The following is a 15,770-nucleotide window of genomic DNA, read 5'->3' as shown; positions in this document are numbered from 1 at the left end:
GTTGCCTGAGGGTGCCGTCTTGAGGATGAGATGCTTGACGGACTTTACGGCAGCCTCGGCATGTCCATTGGACTGGGGATAATGTGGCGAGGACACCACATGATGAACTCCCCATCGCTCCATGCAGTCCCGGAAGTCGTTGCTGGTGAACTGGGGCCCGCCGTCAGTCCTCAGGCGGAGAGGGACACCAACTTCCCGGAAGTAGCGACAGAACATACGTACTGTATGAGAGGCAGTAGTGTTGCCTCCGCAGGGAACGACAACAGGCCACCCTGAGAGCCGGTCGGCGATGACGAGAAAGGACTTTCCCGCCACAACGAAGAAATCCGCAGAGACGGACTCAAAGGGCCTCGTAGGGTTGTCGTTGTTCATGAGGGGTTCCTGCTGCTGACTGCTGAGTGGAGCCGTCTTGAGGTCCTCCTTGGAACCCAGCACGTCCTTGAATTGCAGTAGGAAGAACTCCCTGGCTGCAGAAGGTGACGTATTGGGTGGGAGGGGCAGCTCCTTGCACCTGTTGACATGTTTAATTTCCAGAATTGGCTTGGGGAAGTCTGGAGATATTATGGCCAACTCTTGACAGTGGCCATAAGACAGTAGGGGCATCTGAACACCTTTGTGGACCTGAATCCTGGCAGAACATGACTGCTTACCTAGGGTGAGGGTAGCCTGAAATGTACCCAGAGCAGGTGCCATTGTAGAACCGTCTGCGGTGAGCGTTGTAGAAGTTGACGGTGGCTGCAAACTGCTCCTAGGGATCCCCAGAATGTCGAGGTGTCTTGTGCCGATGACTGTGACGTCCGCACCTGTGTCAGGAAGCATCTGGATACGGGAAGTAATGTCGCCGTATGACAGGTGAACACAGATGGGCTGAGGTGTCTTGCTGACAGGAGAAGAAGAGGATCCCACGCGACAACAGCGCTTGTTCTTCGCCGCCTGAGAATTGCAAGTAGTATCATTTTTCTTCCGTGACGGACAGCATTTGTCATAATGTTCAATGCAGCTACAGGAGCGGCACTGAACGTTGTTGGCAGGGCACTTCAGTGTCCTAGCCCAATGACCACGAAGGCCACAGTTATTGCAGGTGCTGTCAGCGGCAGGGCATTCAGAACCATGCCGACGAGCACAATACTGGCATGAATGACCTGGCGTCGAAGTCTGAAGTGATGCTGAAGAGTGATGCGAAGCTGAAGTCGGATGTGAAGCTGAAGTCGGATGTGAGGCTGAAGTCCCGTCACGTCCTTTGTTCTTCTTATATGCGGAGATGGCACACAGCTGGTTAGATGGAGCACGAATGGCAGAAGTCGCACTTCTGGTGGCTTCGTAAGAGCGGCAGGTGGTGACAACATCCTGTAGAGAGGAGGCAGTGTCGAGGGAGATAAGCTTCTGAATAAGCTCTTCGTCCCGCACGCCCATGAGGATAATCATCTTCAGCTGTGTTTCCTCACAAGTCGACGAGTTCCCAGGACAAACGTCAACCTCCTCAGCGATGCGTCTGAGTCGTACGTAAAAATCGGCAAATGACTCACCCTCCAGCTGCTTACAACTGAGAAGTTCTCTCCTACGCAGAGCTTCGTTGCGGAGACCCTTGATATGCGTCTGTAAAGCATCCAAGACGTCCTTCACAGTCTTGTCTGTGTCGTGGGGAATTTGCAGGGTGTGCTCCAGGATACGTTGCGTCTCTAGGGTGAGACACATCCTCATCTGGATCAGCTGTTTCTCCCTAGGCAACCTCGATAAATCGACCATCATCGAATAATCGTCCCACCTCCGACGCCATTCACGGAATACCTGGAACGAGGCATCAGCTTGGAGTGGCGGTGGACTCTGAGCGAGTGCTTTCTGTGGGGGGGGCAAAGAAGTTGAAGAGGACCCTGCAGGTGCACCTGTGGACGAAGAGGCAGGTGTAGTAGCTGCTTGAAGGGTAACAGGTGCCAACAACTCGATAATGGCACTGAATCTGGCATTTTCTTGTTGACGTCTGTGATCCTCTTCACGTCTTCGTTCATCGTCTTCCTGTCGCCTCCTGATGTCGTCTTGTCGTCGGTTTTCTTCCAAAAACTGAATTAAATGAAGGAAGTCGACACCTGTGGCAGGTTGCGGACGTGTGTAGTGGGGGCTAAGGGTGGGTGGGGCCGCTTGATCCACTTTCCGCTCCACTTGGAGTCCACTTACTGCACCGACATCAGTCTGAAGTTGGTCTTGTTGGGTATCTGAAGAAAACCCAATAAATTCCTGATCTTCCATATGGCCTGGTTTATTTCTCTCACAATTACTGTAATTAATAAGTGAGCAGAAAAGCAATTGTCTTTAAATAGAAGATATCTGCGAGCGTCTGTGAGTGTGTGTGTGTGTGTGTGCGTTCGTTCGTGCGTGTACTCGGGTCGGGCTGGCTCGGGAGCGCGCTGGCGGCTACAGCAACTCCCCTCGCGGCTCAGACGCCCAGTGCCGGTCGGAACACAAACGAAGGCGGATGTCAAAACTTGAGCTCTCCCATAGGTCTTAAATAGGCTTCCCTCTTTTGTATAAAGTGCAGGAACACCGGGAAACACTTTAAAGACACTAAAGGGCACACACAACACTGAAAAAGCACTTCACAACACTGCACTGTAAATCCAGGAATATCTTGAGAGGTACGCGCCGATCCACTCGACAGGAGGAGTTGACAAGATGGCGGCTCCGAGAGAGATTCTGTGTCCACTCCAATTCTGAATAATGTGATGTCCCAGCTAAACACTGCGCCATGTGGGAGACCCAGGTGATGCTTCCAATCAGGGGTAAAGGAAACACACTGATGTCAAGTTCGTAAGTTCTATTTCTGGGACAAACACACAAAAGCAGTTAAGACAGGGGAAACAGCGTCCTGTCTTGGAATCTCTCTGGGTATCTCTCTCTGCGCATGCGCGTACAGCGCGCATGTGCCTAAAACATGAACTACATTCAGTGACAAAAGGGGGTATGATTATAACATATAATACAGAGACCTGAATCAATAATGGTAAATAGTACAGTTACATATTACAGCATATTCGTTCATATATCTACAGTTTTCGGTTAAAATACTGTTATATTACAATGATATTAGTATATTCATACTGTTCTTGATATACTACATTCACGGAAATGTAATATTTTTGCTGAAATGACGTACGTATTACAGTGGAAAGTGGGATAAAATCGTGACGAAAACAATGACTTTCGCTTTCTTTCGTTCAAAAGATCTTACCGTAATCGCTTTTCCAATGGTTTTCAGTTAAAAAAACTGTTGCATCACAAGTGAATTTGGATAGAATATTATTGTAATACAACAGTTTTTTAACTGAAAACCATTCGAAAAGCGATTACGGTAACATCTTTTGAACGAAAGAAAGCGAGTCATTGCTTTCGTCACTTTCCACTGTAATACGTACGTCATTTCAGCAAAATATTACATTTCCATATTCTCAGAAATAAATAGTAGTTTTGCTGAAATGTAATGCATTTCAATGTAAATTAAGATAAACTACATGAAAACAAAAGACTTTACCTAACCTTCCGATGTTCAAGATATGTTACTCGTTTTTCTAGTAGTTTTCGGTTAAAATACTCTTATATTAGTGATATTCTATTCATACTGTGCTTGATATAATACATTCACGGAAATGTAATATTTTTGCAACTACAATGCTGATGTCAACACAAGCGTGGTTACAGCGAGACTGACTGAGTGAGGGAGAGCTATGCGTGTGTGTGTGAGGTTGTGGGAGCGGGCGGTGTCCTGTGTTTGGTGCCGCGCGTGAGTTGAATGGTGCGCGATTTGAATGCACGTCAATTACTTCAATGTACAGAATATTCCTCCGGCGAGGAAATCCGCGTATTTGCAAATCCGTGTATTATAAACCCACTTATGTTAAGGGCCGACTGTATATACAGTGACCCCTCCGTTAACGAACTCAATCCGTTCCAGAAGGTCGTTCGTTAACCGAAAAGTTCGTTAACCGAAACCATTGTTTCAATGGGTTTTTGGGTAATTGGTTCTAGCTCACCGAAAATTTCCTAAATTCAACAAAAATGGTAGAAAAGTTCACTTACTTTGAGGTGTGTATGTAGAAGGCTCCTGGATGATGATGATGGGATTTAGAATGGGGGTGGAGGAGAAGGAAGAAGAGAAGGCATTGGGGTGGAAGAGAAGTCACCCCATGGTGCCATTTCACCCATAAAATTTTAGCTCTCTTGGTGTAATTCAAGATTATTTTCTTTAAATCAACACTGCACTGCATAGTGAGTTCTGCTATAACGCGTGTTTTGACAACGCGAATTTGCTCTAACGCGATTTATGAATTGAGGAACGATATTTGTAAAACGCGAACTCATTTGCTCTAACGCGATTCCACTCGAACGGTTGTTATGACTTCAGTTCACGTTCGACATCACATGTTCAATTGAGTTATGTGTTTTGTTTGTGAACAATTGCAGAAATAATGTATGTAATATTTATGTATACAATATACCTATATATTATAAGTAAATTGTAAAATTGTAAATAAAAGAGAAAATCAAATTACATAGCGTTTTACACCAGCGCTCTCTTTACATCACACACAGTGTTTACAGTTCACGTTCGACATCACATATTCAATTGGTTTATGTGTTTTGTTTGTGAAGAATTGCAGAAATAATTTATGTAATATTTATGTATACAGTAAACCACTCACAAGGTCCTACAGTGACAAGAAAGGGAAAGTGACCTTGACTGTGACCGCCTGTGGCTATTTTTAGCCGTCCTTGTGTTCGGAGGTGGTCAGTAATGCATATCTGTATATTTACTGATCATAATACTTATCTCCTATAAATAATTCATTTGAAATTTATTTTTTGCAAAGAATATTCAGTAAATGACTGCGTTAATTCTTGAAACTACCGACAGTGGTAAATTTAGGATGTAAATGATGAACAAAAGTCACGTCATGGATTAGGAGTTTGGTCCTTAACGATCACCATAAATGTACATAAATGTATATAAATTAAAGAAAATACTTGCAGTATATTTAATATATTACAGTATATTATAAATAAATAAATAAAAATTCCCTTATTATCCTGTGTTATATACAGAAATACTTGAGTCCCTGAGCGAGTACACAAAAAGAAAACGGAGGACTAGGCACTAGCGTAGCTAGGGGGGGGGGCGGTCCGCCCGGGCGGCACTTTTGGGGGGGCGGTCCGCCCCGGGCGGCACTTTTGGGTCTGCTCATCACCCATATCTGCAGCTACTGGAGACGTTAATCCATCCCTTTGTATCGGCGGCAAGTTAATCCTTGTCGTGTCTGACCTAACACCTGACCCACATCATCACGGCCACGTCATGAGCTACCCCCTTGCTATGCGCCCCCCCGCCCCACACACAACCTGTAACCTGTTGAGGATTAAGGAAACAACTTCAAACAAGTACGCCAGTGAGCTCATGTGGTGTGGGTCAGGTGTTAGGTCAGACACGACGAGGATTAACTTGCCGCCGATACAAAGGGATGAATTAACGTCTCCAGTAGCTGCAAAACCATGCAGTCTCGGGTCATGTACAGCCGACCAATCCACCAGTTACAAGCAATTCACTTCAGTTCTGCACAAGTCTCCATCGTGACAAGACGAGGGAAGGCTAGACTACTTTAAGTTCTCTTGTGTTTTCGATCCAGTTATTTACTTGGTTGGATGACATAATACTATAAGGTAAGAAATATTAAAGTATTGGTTAAAAAATATTGATGTGACCTTTGCTGCGGTACTGAGATTAAATATTAAGATTTTGTTTCACAGCATTGCGATTTTATACTAAGACACTATCCTCTCTGGGGTACAGACAAAAGCCCCCCCGACAAAAGCCACCCAGACAAAAGCCCCCAGACGAAAGCCACCCAGACAAAAGCCCCCAGACAAAAGCCACCCAGACGAAAGCCACCGACAAAAGCCACCCAGACGAAAGCCACTCGACAAAGCCACCCAGACAAAAGCCACCCAGACAAAAACCACCCAGACAAAGCCCCCAGACGAAAGCCACCAGACAAAAGCCCCCAGACAAAAAACCCCCAGACAAAGCCACCCCGACAAAAGCCACCCAGACAAAAAGCCCCCAGACAAAAGCCACCCAGACGAAAAGCCACCCGACAAAAGCCACCCAGACGAAAGCCACCCAGACAAAAGCCACCCAGACAAAAGCCACCCAGACAAAAGCCCCCAGACAAAGCCACCCAGACAAAGCCCCCAGACGAAAGCCACCCAGACGAAAGCCCCCGACAAAAGCCACCCAGACAAAGCCACCCAGACAAAAGCCACCCAGACAAAAAGCCACCCAGACAAAGCCACCCAACGAAAGCCACCCCGACGAAAGCCACCCAGACCGAAAGCCACCGACAAAAGCCCCCAGACGAAAGCCACCCAGACAAAGCTCCCAGACGAAGCCACCCCGACAAAGCCACCCAGACGAAAGCCACCCAGACAAAGCCACGCAGACAAAGCCCCAGACAAAAGCCCCCAGACAAAGCCACCCAGACGCAAAGCCACCCCGACAAAGCCACCTCAGACAAGCCCCCAGACAAAGCCACCCAGACAAAAGCCCCTACTTTGATCGTGGCTTTGTCTGACAACAGTAAGGCAAACTATTTAATATATATATATATATATATATATATATATATACTGTATATATATATATATATATATATATATATATATATATATATATATATATATATATATATATATATATATATATAAAAGAGTGAGTCACCAGTAATATGTATTTTGTAGGGTCATTGGAACTCACAGCCTGAAGGGCACACACTCTAGCTACGCCACTGGGACTAGGACATGTTTTGTGGGCGCTGAAGCATAATATGAATAATATGTAAATTACAATTTACTTATATATATATGTAAATTGTAAAAATTTAAATAAAAGAGAAAACTAAATACGTAGCGTTTAAAGTGTTAAAGTGTACTGTACAGTGTTGTGGCTTGGCTCAATGTTTACAGTTCACGTTCAACATCACTTGCTCAATTGATTTACAGGTTTGTGTTTTGTTTGTGAAGAAATACCTGTACAGTATATGTAAATTGTAAAATTTTAAATAAGAGAGAAAACAAAATAAGTAGCGTTTAAAGTGTACTGTACATTGTGGCTTGGCGCGGGGTTATGCAGTGTTTACAGTTCACGTTCGACATCACATGTTCAATTGATTTATGAGTTTTGTTTGTGAAGAATTGCAGAAATAGTTTATGTAATATTTATGTATACAGTATACCTGTACAGTATATGTAAAATGTAAAATTCTAAATAAAAGAAAAACAAAATACATAGCGTTTTAGACCCGCGCGCTCTGTTTACTCCACACTTTGTTTGAAACACGTGTGAAGTTTTTAAGCGTCCTCAGTGAATTCTGATTACTGTTTCTCCAATTTTGTGACTATGGAAAAGAAGAATATCTCTGGGAAGCACTCTGGTGATCGCATTTCCGGTGGTGATCATAAAAGAAAGGCTATAACACTTGAAGAAAACCTTGATGTTTCATGACTCCTCAGCCTCAACATCACCCTTCTCCCCCATCAAGTTATATTCATATTTTTTCAAGGTAAAGCGTAACATTTACTGTATGATTTCATTATTAGATGTGAATGTAACATTTATTTAGACTGTGCTATCCTTTGTGTTAGGCTAACTACGAAATTTTTTTTTCGATTTGGAGTAATCTGCACCTAACCCTATTTTCTCCATAAGCCCTGTTATTTCTATTACACGAATTTCTATAACACGATGTTTTACAAGAACACAACTATCGCGTTATAGCAGAACTACCTGTATATATTGTCAATATGTAAAATATATTTCAAAATGACCAATAATTTGCTTGGAAACACAGAAAAAAGCGTTTAGTTGAAGAGAGTCTCAAGCAAGATGTTACCTCCAGTGAAAACAGAGAGAGACTAACTCCTGTTTGCTGTGTTAAGAGGCTGGATGCCACGCATTAAACTAGTCACTTTACCTTCAATTATGTTCAATAATTGTTAAAATGACTAAAAAATTGAATATTAAACTTTTAAAATTATTGAATAGTATAATAGGGTGTGTCATACGGAGGCGAATTTTTTTTTTTTTAGTTTGAAAAATCGGCCCATGGCATTAATGATGTAGTTCTATGTGCAGAATCATGTGATATCTTCAGATTTGAAAAGTTTTCATTTTTTGCTAGGTAAACTTTAACTTGAAATCTTATGAAAATTCAGTATTCCCACCCTTTTACCAATAATTCACTAAATAGCTTATTTAAAGTAAAGTAAATGTATCAGGTTAATTATTAGGATGAAAAATGATCCAGAATAGTGAAACGAATGATCTTGACACATTTATTAAATTTAATATTCCTTTAGAAAACAAAATCAATAAATACAAAACCGGGTTTACTACTATGACCCGTGTTGCACACCATAGAGAACATGTCTTTCTTTTGCTTGTTTCTACTCATCACCTCCCTGCTGATCACCTGAGCTCGGATGTAGCCTTCCCTCTCCTGGTTGCACACGTGACTGCTGGCCCTCGCCACTGCTGTACACACAACGCCTATACTCTGGGGCGCAAGTAGGGCTAGGCAGGACATGCATGGGGTTGTCCAGGAAAGCTCTGACTTGAACATTGGTGAGGCTGCAGGTAAGAGGGGCTCACTGCCAGCCTGATGTTATCCAGATCTATGAGATCATCAGTGAGGGTCTTGGCACCTAGGATTGACTTCAGGAGTCTTCCTTGACCCTGAAGGAATCGTCACCAACTGATCTCATTATGCCCAGATCCTCTCATAAGTCTCACATCCAAGATCTTTTGACTGCCACTCTTCTCCTCCTCATCCTTACTGCAAGAGCATTGTCTGCAGAACTGCCCTCGGGATGAGCATACCAGGAAGATCTCCTCACAGTCTGCTCCTTACACCTGAACAACCTTCCTTGGCTGACTCAGGAGCCAAGCTGGAAGAGAACATGCCTCGACCTTCGGAGAACGATGACTGACCTTTGGTGTTGGAACCAATTTGGCAAGTAGACACTCACGATGAATTGGACAATAAATCTCAGGTTGTGAAGCTGGTTCCTTCAGCTATGATGAGCGACCCAAATTCTGCAGAACCTGAGAGCCGCCATGAGCCACCTAGAATGACTGGACTCTATCTGCAGTAAGCGTTCATCAGGCATGACCCCAGTTTTGATGGCACTGCAAATCATGTAACCATAGTACTGGTCAGTACTCAGGTCGTCAATGACAGTATGTGCAAGCTCAACGAGTGGAGGGCCAACTGTGATTTTTTCAAAGCTCGGATTTATTTCTAACTCAGTGGCAGAGTCCAGCATCTTGCCAAGAGGACCAGACCATCTGTTGTTTGAAAGAGTTTTGCCATCCAGCTCCTGGATCAGATGTCTGAGTGGCAACTCGTTGGTGTGGAGGTCACAAACAATCCAGACCAGCTTCCTCCCAATCTTCCGCTCTATTCACTGTATGACCCCCCCTTGCCACTCTGTGTTCGTGTTGGTGCTGTCCCCTCCAATGGCCTGCAGGGTCTGGTCTACGTTCCTCTCTCTGAGCCAGTTCACAATGTTATCTGCCACTATCTCAGCTGGTTTCCTGATGTCATCTTTCTCTGGAGTGAAATGCCACAAATACTTCCCTCCTGGTTCACTGCAGCAGGAGTAGTGTTCCTCCTTCACCATGGCAGGGAACAACTTGTCAGAATCTCCAACTTTCATGAACACTTTAGTGTCATCCCTTCTCCCATCAAAGAACAAACAATTGATTCCATTTTCTCTTATCCCCTTATCAAACTCTTCTTCTAGGTTACTGACAAGTTTCTCCTGAGCTCTCCTTACTTTGTTATGATCTATCACCAGGTGAACATCATCAGGTGTTATCAAACCACCGTCAATCCAGGCAGCTGTTGCTATCTCTGCAGTTTCTCTGAGACCAGTGTGGTGTCGCATGCTGGCCAGAGCTATGCTCGGGATATCTTTCCTATTTCGAATCTTATGCCTGGAAGGTTTGGGATCATTATTTTCTGGGTTAGGGACAAAGTCACCATTCTCCTGGTCAGCACTCGGATCAGCCATGGGGAAGTCATTAAACTCTGAATCAGCTTGACTCCAATCATCGGCCTTTTTTACCTCACCCTGGGCCTTCTCAAGTCTCTTTTCCTCGGCAACTCTTCTCCTCTTCTGTCTCTCTGTGGCAGCCTCCTGTCTCTTGGACTCCGGAATATCTTGGCTAGAAATCATGAGAGCCCCTATACTGCCAGTCTCTCTGTGCTTTGACAAATGCCAGTTCGATCACAGGAATCTTCAGTTCACGCTTGCAAATACAGGAGATGTGGGCCTCGGATTTACAGTCACGATCGCATCCAAACTCAGGACAGAGAACAATTGGGCACTTGCAAGTAATTATGTCAAATAACTGGTCCAGTTGCTTGGCAAAGCTGTCCTTAACTGCAAGTTTTCCTCTCCCAAGAGAGATATCTCTTGCCTTTTCCCAACTGGCTAGCAGTCTCTCACTAATCTTCTTCTGACTTGTTATGACTGGAGGCTTGAACTGAGCGTTAGCCAGAGTGTACTGTGCCAAGACAGCTTTGGTCATATCACTGGCAATGTCTTTGTTTGTGTAAGTTCTTTGGTTCTTTTCACTGATTTGCCTGATTAAAACACCGTATCTCAAAGCATCTCTCAATGTAGGCAACTCCGACTTCAGGAGCTCTCTCCCAGACCCAAGATAGTGACTGAGATGGCTGGATTTTTGGTTCCTCGTCCTGACACAAGCAGCCATCGCAAATATTATCAACTTATAAATGCATCAGAATCTGAAACAGAAAAAATATTGTTAGTTGGGTTGTTAAAGAATGAAGTCAGAAAGCAATGTTCACTATTTAATTGTAATGCACTATTGCAGCTGTACGTTAGATTTTCGATAAATTTCACGCTAAAATTTACCTAGCAAAAGGTTGCAAAATATTGAAACTGAAATTATTTTCTGTTTATATACACTAAAATCTACCAAAAAAGTGATGGGCCATTAGTTTTAGCTGATCTTCCCTCCTATGACACACCCTAATAGTATAAACTTCTTGATATTTACTAAAATAGTAAGGAATTTAAGCCCTAGAACCGATTAATGTATTGGCGGACTGATACTAAAGCTGGTTGCCCGGTCAGTGCAAGCGAAAACATGTTGAGGTCGGTTCGTAAGAACTTCGTTAACCGAATTTTTTTTCGTTAACCGAATTGAAGATCCTTATGGAAGGCAGTTCGTTAATAGAAATTACGTTAACCGAGGTGTTCGTTAAACGAGGGGTCACTGTATATATATATCTTGATAAAATCACTCGGGGAAAAGGGAAACAACGGAGCACCTTAGCTTTCGTCTTTATTCAAGACATCTTCAGAGGCAACTGGATTACATGGACAGAGAGAGTCTTAAATATACAGGGTGACCTTAAAAACATGAGGTCAGGTCATAATGATGTCATCCACTAATCCCCACACCAACACACACGTAGAGGAGCTTAAGAGAAGGGGGTGACGTGACTAGTCAGGTCAGGTCAAAAATAAGGGACCCACTAAATAACTATCATACATCTAGATCAAAGGTTTTTAAAGCATTTTTAAACTTGGGCCACTGACAAATAAATTTCTGTAACATATTATCAGTTTTGAAGTGACCATACTAAGGTTTATTGATTTTAATTCCTTAATCAAACTAGCTTCAACCAGAAGTCTTTCTGTGACACAAGATGATTTGAATACTTCAAAGCTTTTTTCCCAAGCAATGGGATGATTATTATTCCTAACATGAACGAACAGGGCACTGCTTTCAGATGCTGTTCTGATATTGTACTTATGTTGTTTGATTCTGAGCTGCAGTGTTTTTCCTGTCTGTCCTACATAATTACAATTACATTTGCTACATGGAATACAATAAACACTTCCATTTACATTCAAACTTGGGCTATTTCTTATTAACATATTGGTAATGGTTGAGTCATACTTGAAAACAACATTAATATTTAGTAGCTTGAGGGACCGAACTAACGGGACAAATTCATTACGATAGGGCAGAGTCAAAATATTCTTAAGTGTAGGAATTTGCCTGGTTTGAGAGGAATGAAAGGATTTTTTGGCCCTTTTAAAACAACGATCAACAAACACAGAAGGGTACCCGAGTTTCTGTGCAATGGAACGATTGTGTTTCAATTCATCGTCAATAAATTCCCTTTTCCCGTGTGATTTTATCAAGATTTATCTTATCCATGTTTTCATTGTGGATCTACCGTACATGAAATAAATATATATATATATATATATATATATATATATATATATATATATATATATATATATATATATATATATATATATATATATATATATATATATATATATACACACACACAGTGATATCCCCATTAGCCGCAACAATTAGTGCAGAGCACTTCCGAGAATGAGAGATTTCAGGGTAACGAGACAACTCTCAAAGCCGGAAAAAAATCCCTCATCCCCGGAATTTTCCGGGTAACGGAAAAATGTTCTCGGTAGTTCCAGAAATTGCCCATTACATCATCTCTCGAACCCAGAAAAATATCCCTCTTCCCTGGAATTTCCTGGGTAACGGAAAATTTTTCTCAGAAATTCCAGAAAATGCACCTGGTTTTCATCTCTCAAACCAGGAAAAAAACTCCCCCATCCCCGGAATTTTCTGGGTATTGGAAAAATTTTCTTGGAATTTTCCGGAAAATGTGCCCCTAGTAAAATCGTTCCCACAGCCGGAATTTTTCCCAAAATTACGGCTTTGAGAACCAATTTCCGAGAAAATTTCAACTCCGGTTATCGGAGAGTTCCCAGTTTGAGGGATTCCAGCTAATGGATATATATATATATGCTGATAACCACAAGGAAAGAAGAAAACACAAAGTTCCCAAGAACTTTCGTGTAATTCACATCTTCAGGGGTGAGTACAGACTAAGGAGAAGTACAAAACAAGGTGCATACCGTATATCACGGCCTATAAGGCGGCGGGGTGCATAAGACGCCCCCCCCAAATTTCCATTTAAAAAGTAGCTTTTGAGCTCTATTTGCTGTATAAGACCAGTACCCCAAATGTGACACTTACCCACTGACTCAGTAGTCCTTTACCAACCATCCTTGATTTTTTAAAATAAGGCCAATTCACTTCAAGTAATGTCATCAAATTATACCCGCTGGTGTAGTGTAAACACTAGTGACGTCACTGAAGCGTGGTGGGAGTGTTCCCTCGTCTGGGTGGTGTGACTATTTATACAACATGTAGTTCAACAGCAACCACCGTATTCTAATTGTGATGTTTCATTAGGATTTGAGTGAAAAAGGTTACCAGTATGTACTTACTACATACATTTATTACACAAATATATATATATATATATATATATATATATATATATATATATATATATATATATATATATATATATATATATATATATATATATATATATATATATATATATACTGAATATACTATGTACAAAAAATGAATGTTCAATGAATTATTTATGGTGCATTAGGGTACTGGTCACTTCTGATGGGCTATAAATAGCTTTTTATCTCCCCTCCATCTCACCCTGAGCCAGACGGAAGGGTCTTGGTAAATAACATGTTTGCTTATTTTCCATTTACTTTAAATAGATTTACTGAATTATTTGTTTTATTTATTTATTTATAATATACTGTAATATATTAAACACACTGTAATTATTTTCTTTAATTTATAAACTGTTTTGCGACAAAGGAATGTTCTCCAGTAGTGTTTCATTAGGATTTGAGTGAAAAAATATTACGTACTTACACAATTGTTCCTCTTACTTTTACAACACAACATACATACAGTATATTATTTCTCAGTTTTGATCTTTTTTTTTAATTTTTGTATTTATTTATAGTTAGTTACTTAAAATAAGGCCAATTCACTTCAAGTAATGGCATCAAATATTACCAGCTGGTGTAGTGTAAACACTAGTGACGTCACTTGAGCGTCTGTAATTAACCGTCGATAGTTTCAAGAATTAATGCACTTTTCCTTTCTTGTCTCCTCACTGGCAAATGGGGGGGGCGTGGGGAGGGGTGTGTGATGATAGCTGTGTTTATTACAGGGGTATAAATCTCTTTTACGGTATGTTAGACAGGTTTATAATACATTTTTATTATTTTAATATACCGGTAATCTTAATTTGAATCCAGCTTGCCAAACGTAAGTTTCAGTATAAAATAATTAGTGGTAAGACCTTGTGAGTGGCTTATGATGTTTTCATCACACTCTTGACACACTAAACCACAATATTTAAGAGGTAAGAATTTTAAACTTGGTGGTTTAGACGACCCCCTAACTTTGGGCAGATTTTTTTAATGTTCAAATTTCGTCTTATAGGCCGTGATATACGTAACTTTTTTGTGTAAGTGATAACAGCTTTTAATTAAGACAGGCAAATGATTTGTGTTAATATCCCTTATGATGGTTGTGTAATCTCATATATAGGTGCGTATGCCGTATAAGCAAAATCGCTATTTTTCAAATTGCTGGTGCTCACTCAAATATGCATGAATCCTCAAAAAATTGCACATGGGTATTTTTTATGTCAATATGCAACACCAAAATTTTGAACAGCATTGTAGGACAAAGCTGGGGCAACTGTCACACCCTACCCAACATCACCCACACGCCCCGAACATCACCCACACACCCCAACATCACCCACACACCCCGAACATCACCCACACCCTTAACATCACCCACACGCCTTAACATCACACCACACCCCAACATCACCCACACACCCCAACATCACCCACACACCTTAACATCACCCACACACCTTTAACATCACCCACACACCCCTAACATCGCCCACACACCCCTAACATCACCCACACACCTCAACATCACCCACACACCTTAACATCACCCACACACCTAACATCACTCCACACACCCCGAACATCACCCACACACCCTAACATCACCCACACACCAACATCACAACACACCCCAAACATCACCCACACAATTCAACATCACCCACACACCAACATCACACACACACCCAACATCACCCACACACCCCAAACATCACCCACACACCCCAAACATCACCCACACACCAACATCACCCACACCCAACATCACACACACACTTCAACATCACAGCGCGCCAACATCACACTCCACACGCCTCGAACATTACACACAAAACACACACGCCGAACATCACACAAAACACACACTCGAACATCACACACGCCCGAACATCACACACACACACACACCTGGAATATCACACCTCGAACATTGCACACACGCACACACACACACACACGACACGCAAGCACGCATGCACGCCACACACACACACACACACACACACACACACACACACACACACACACACACACACACACACACCAGGAACCGGAAAAGATTCCGGGGATTTTCCGGGTTTGGGAAAGTCGTCTGGTTCCCTGAAAAACTCATTCCCGAAAGTGCTCTGCACTTGTTGTTATGGCTAACGGGGATATCACTTATATACAGTATGTGTAAACGCTTTCTGAGGGTTTAAAGGTTAATCAGACTCTTCACGTTAAAGTCGAACGTTATAATTCGGTCAAACCTGTTGAATACAATTCATTTTAGTATTTCAAATAAATCATACATAGGCAATCATACATAAGTGTTTAATCCAATATATATT

General features: G+C 42.1%; 1 protein-coding gene across 1 annotated transcript in view; it reads left to right on the top strand.

The window, feature by feature from the left end:
- Positions 1 to 15,770, top strand: part of LOC121859089 — a 56,042-nt gene that overhangs the window by 31,716 nt on the left and 8,556 nt on the right. The window lies entirely within an intron of this gene.

The sequence above is a fragment of the Homarus americanus genome, unplaced genomic scaffold (genome assembly GCF_018991925.1).
Source record: "Homarus americanus isolate GMGI-L3 unplaced genomic scaffold, GMGI_Hamer_2.0 scaffold32637, whole genome shotgun sequence".
In the NCBI taxonomy this organism is placed as follows: Eukaryota; Metazoa; Arthropoda; class Malacostraca; order Decapoda; family Nephropidae; genus Homarus; species Homarus americanus.
The sequence above is the reverse complement of the archived record's forward strand: the minus strand, read 5'-3'. Positions and strand labels throughout refer to the sequence as shown.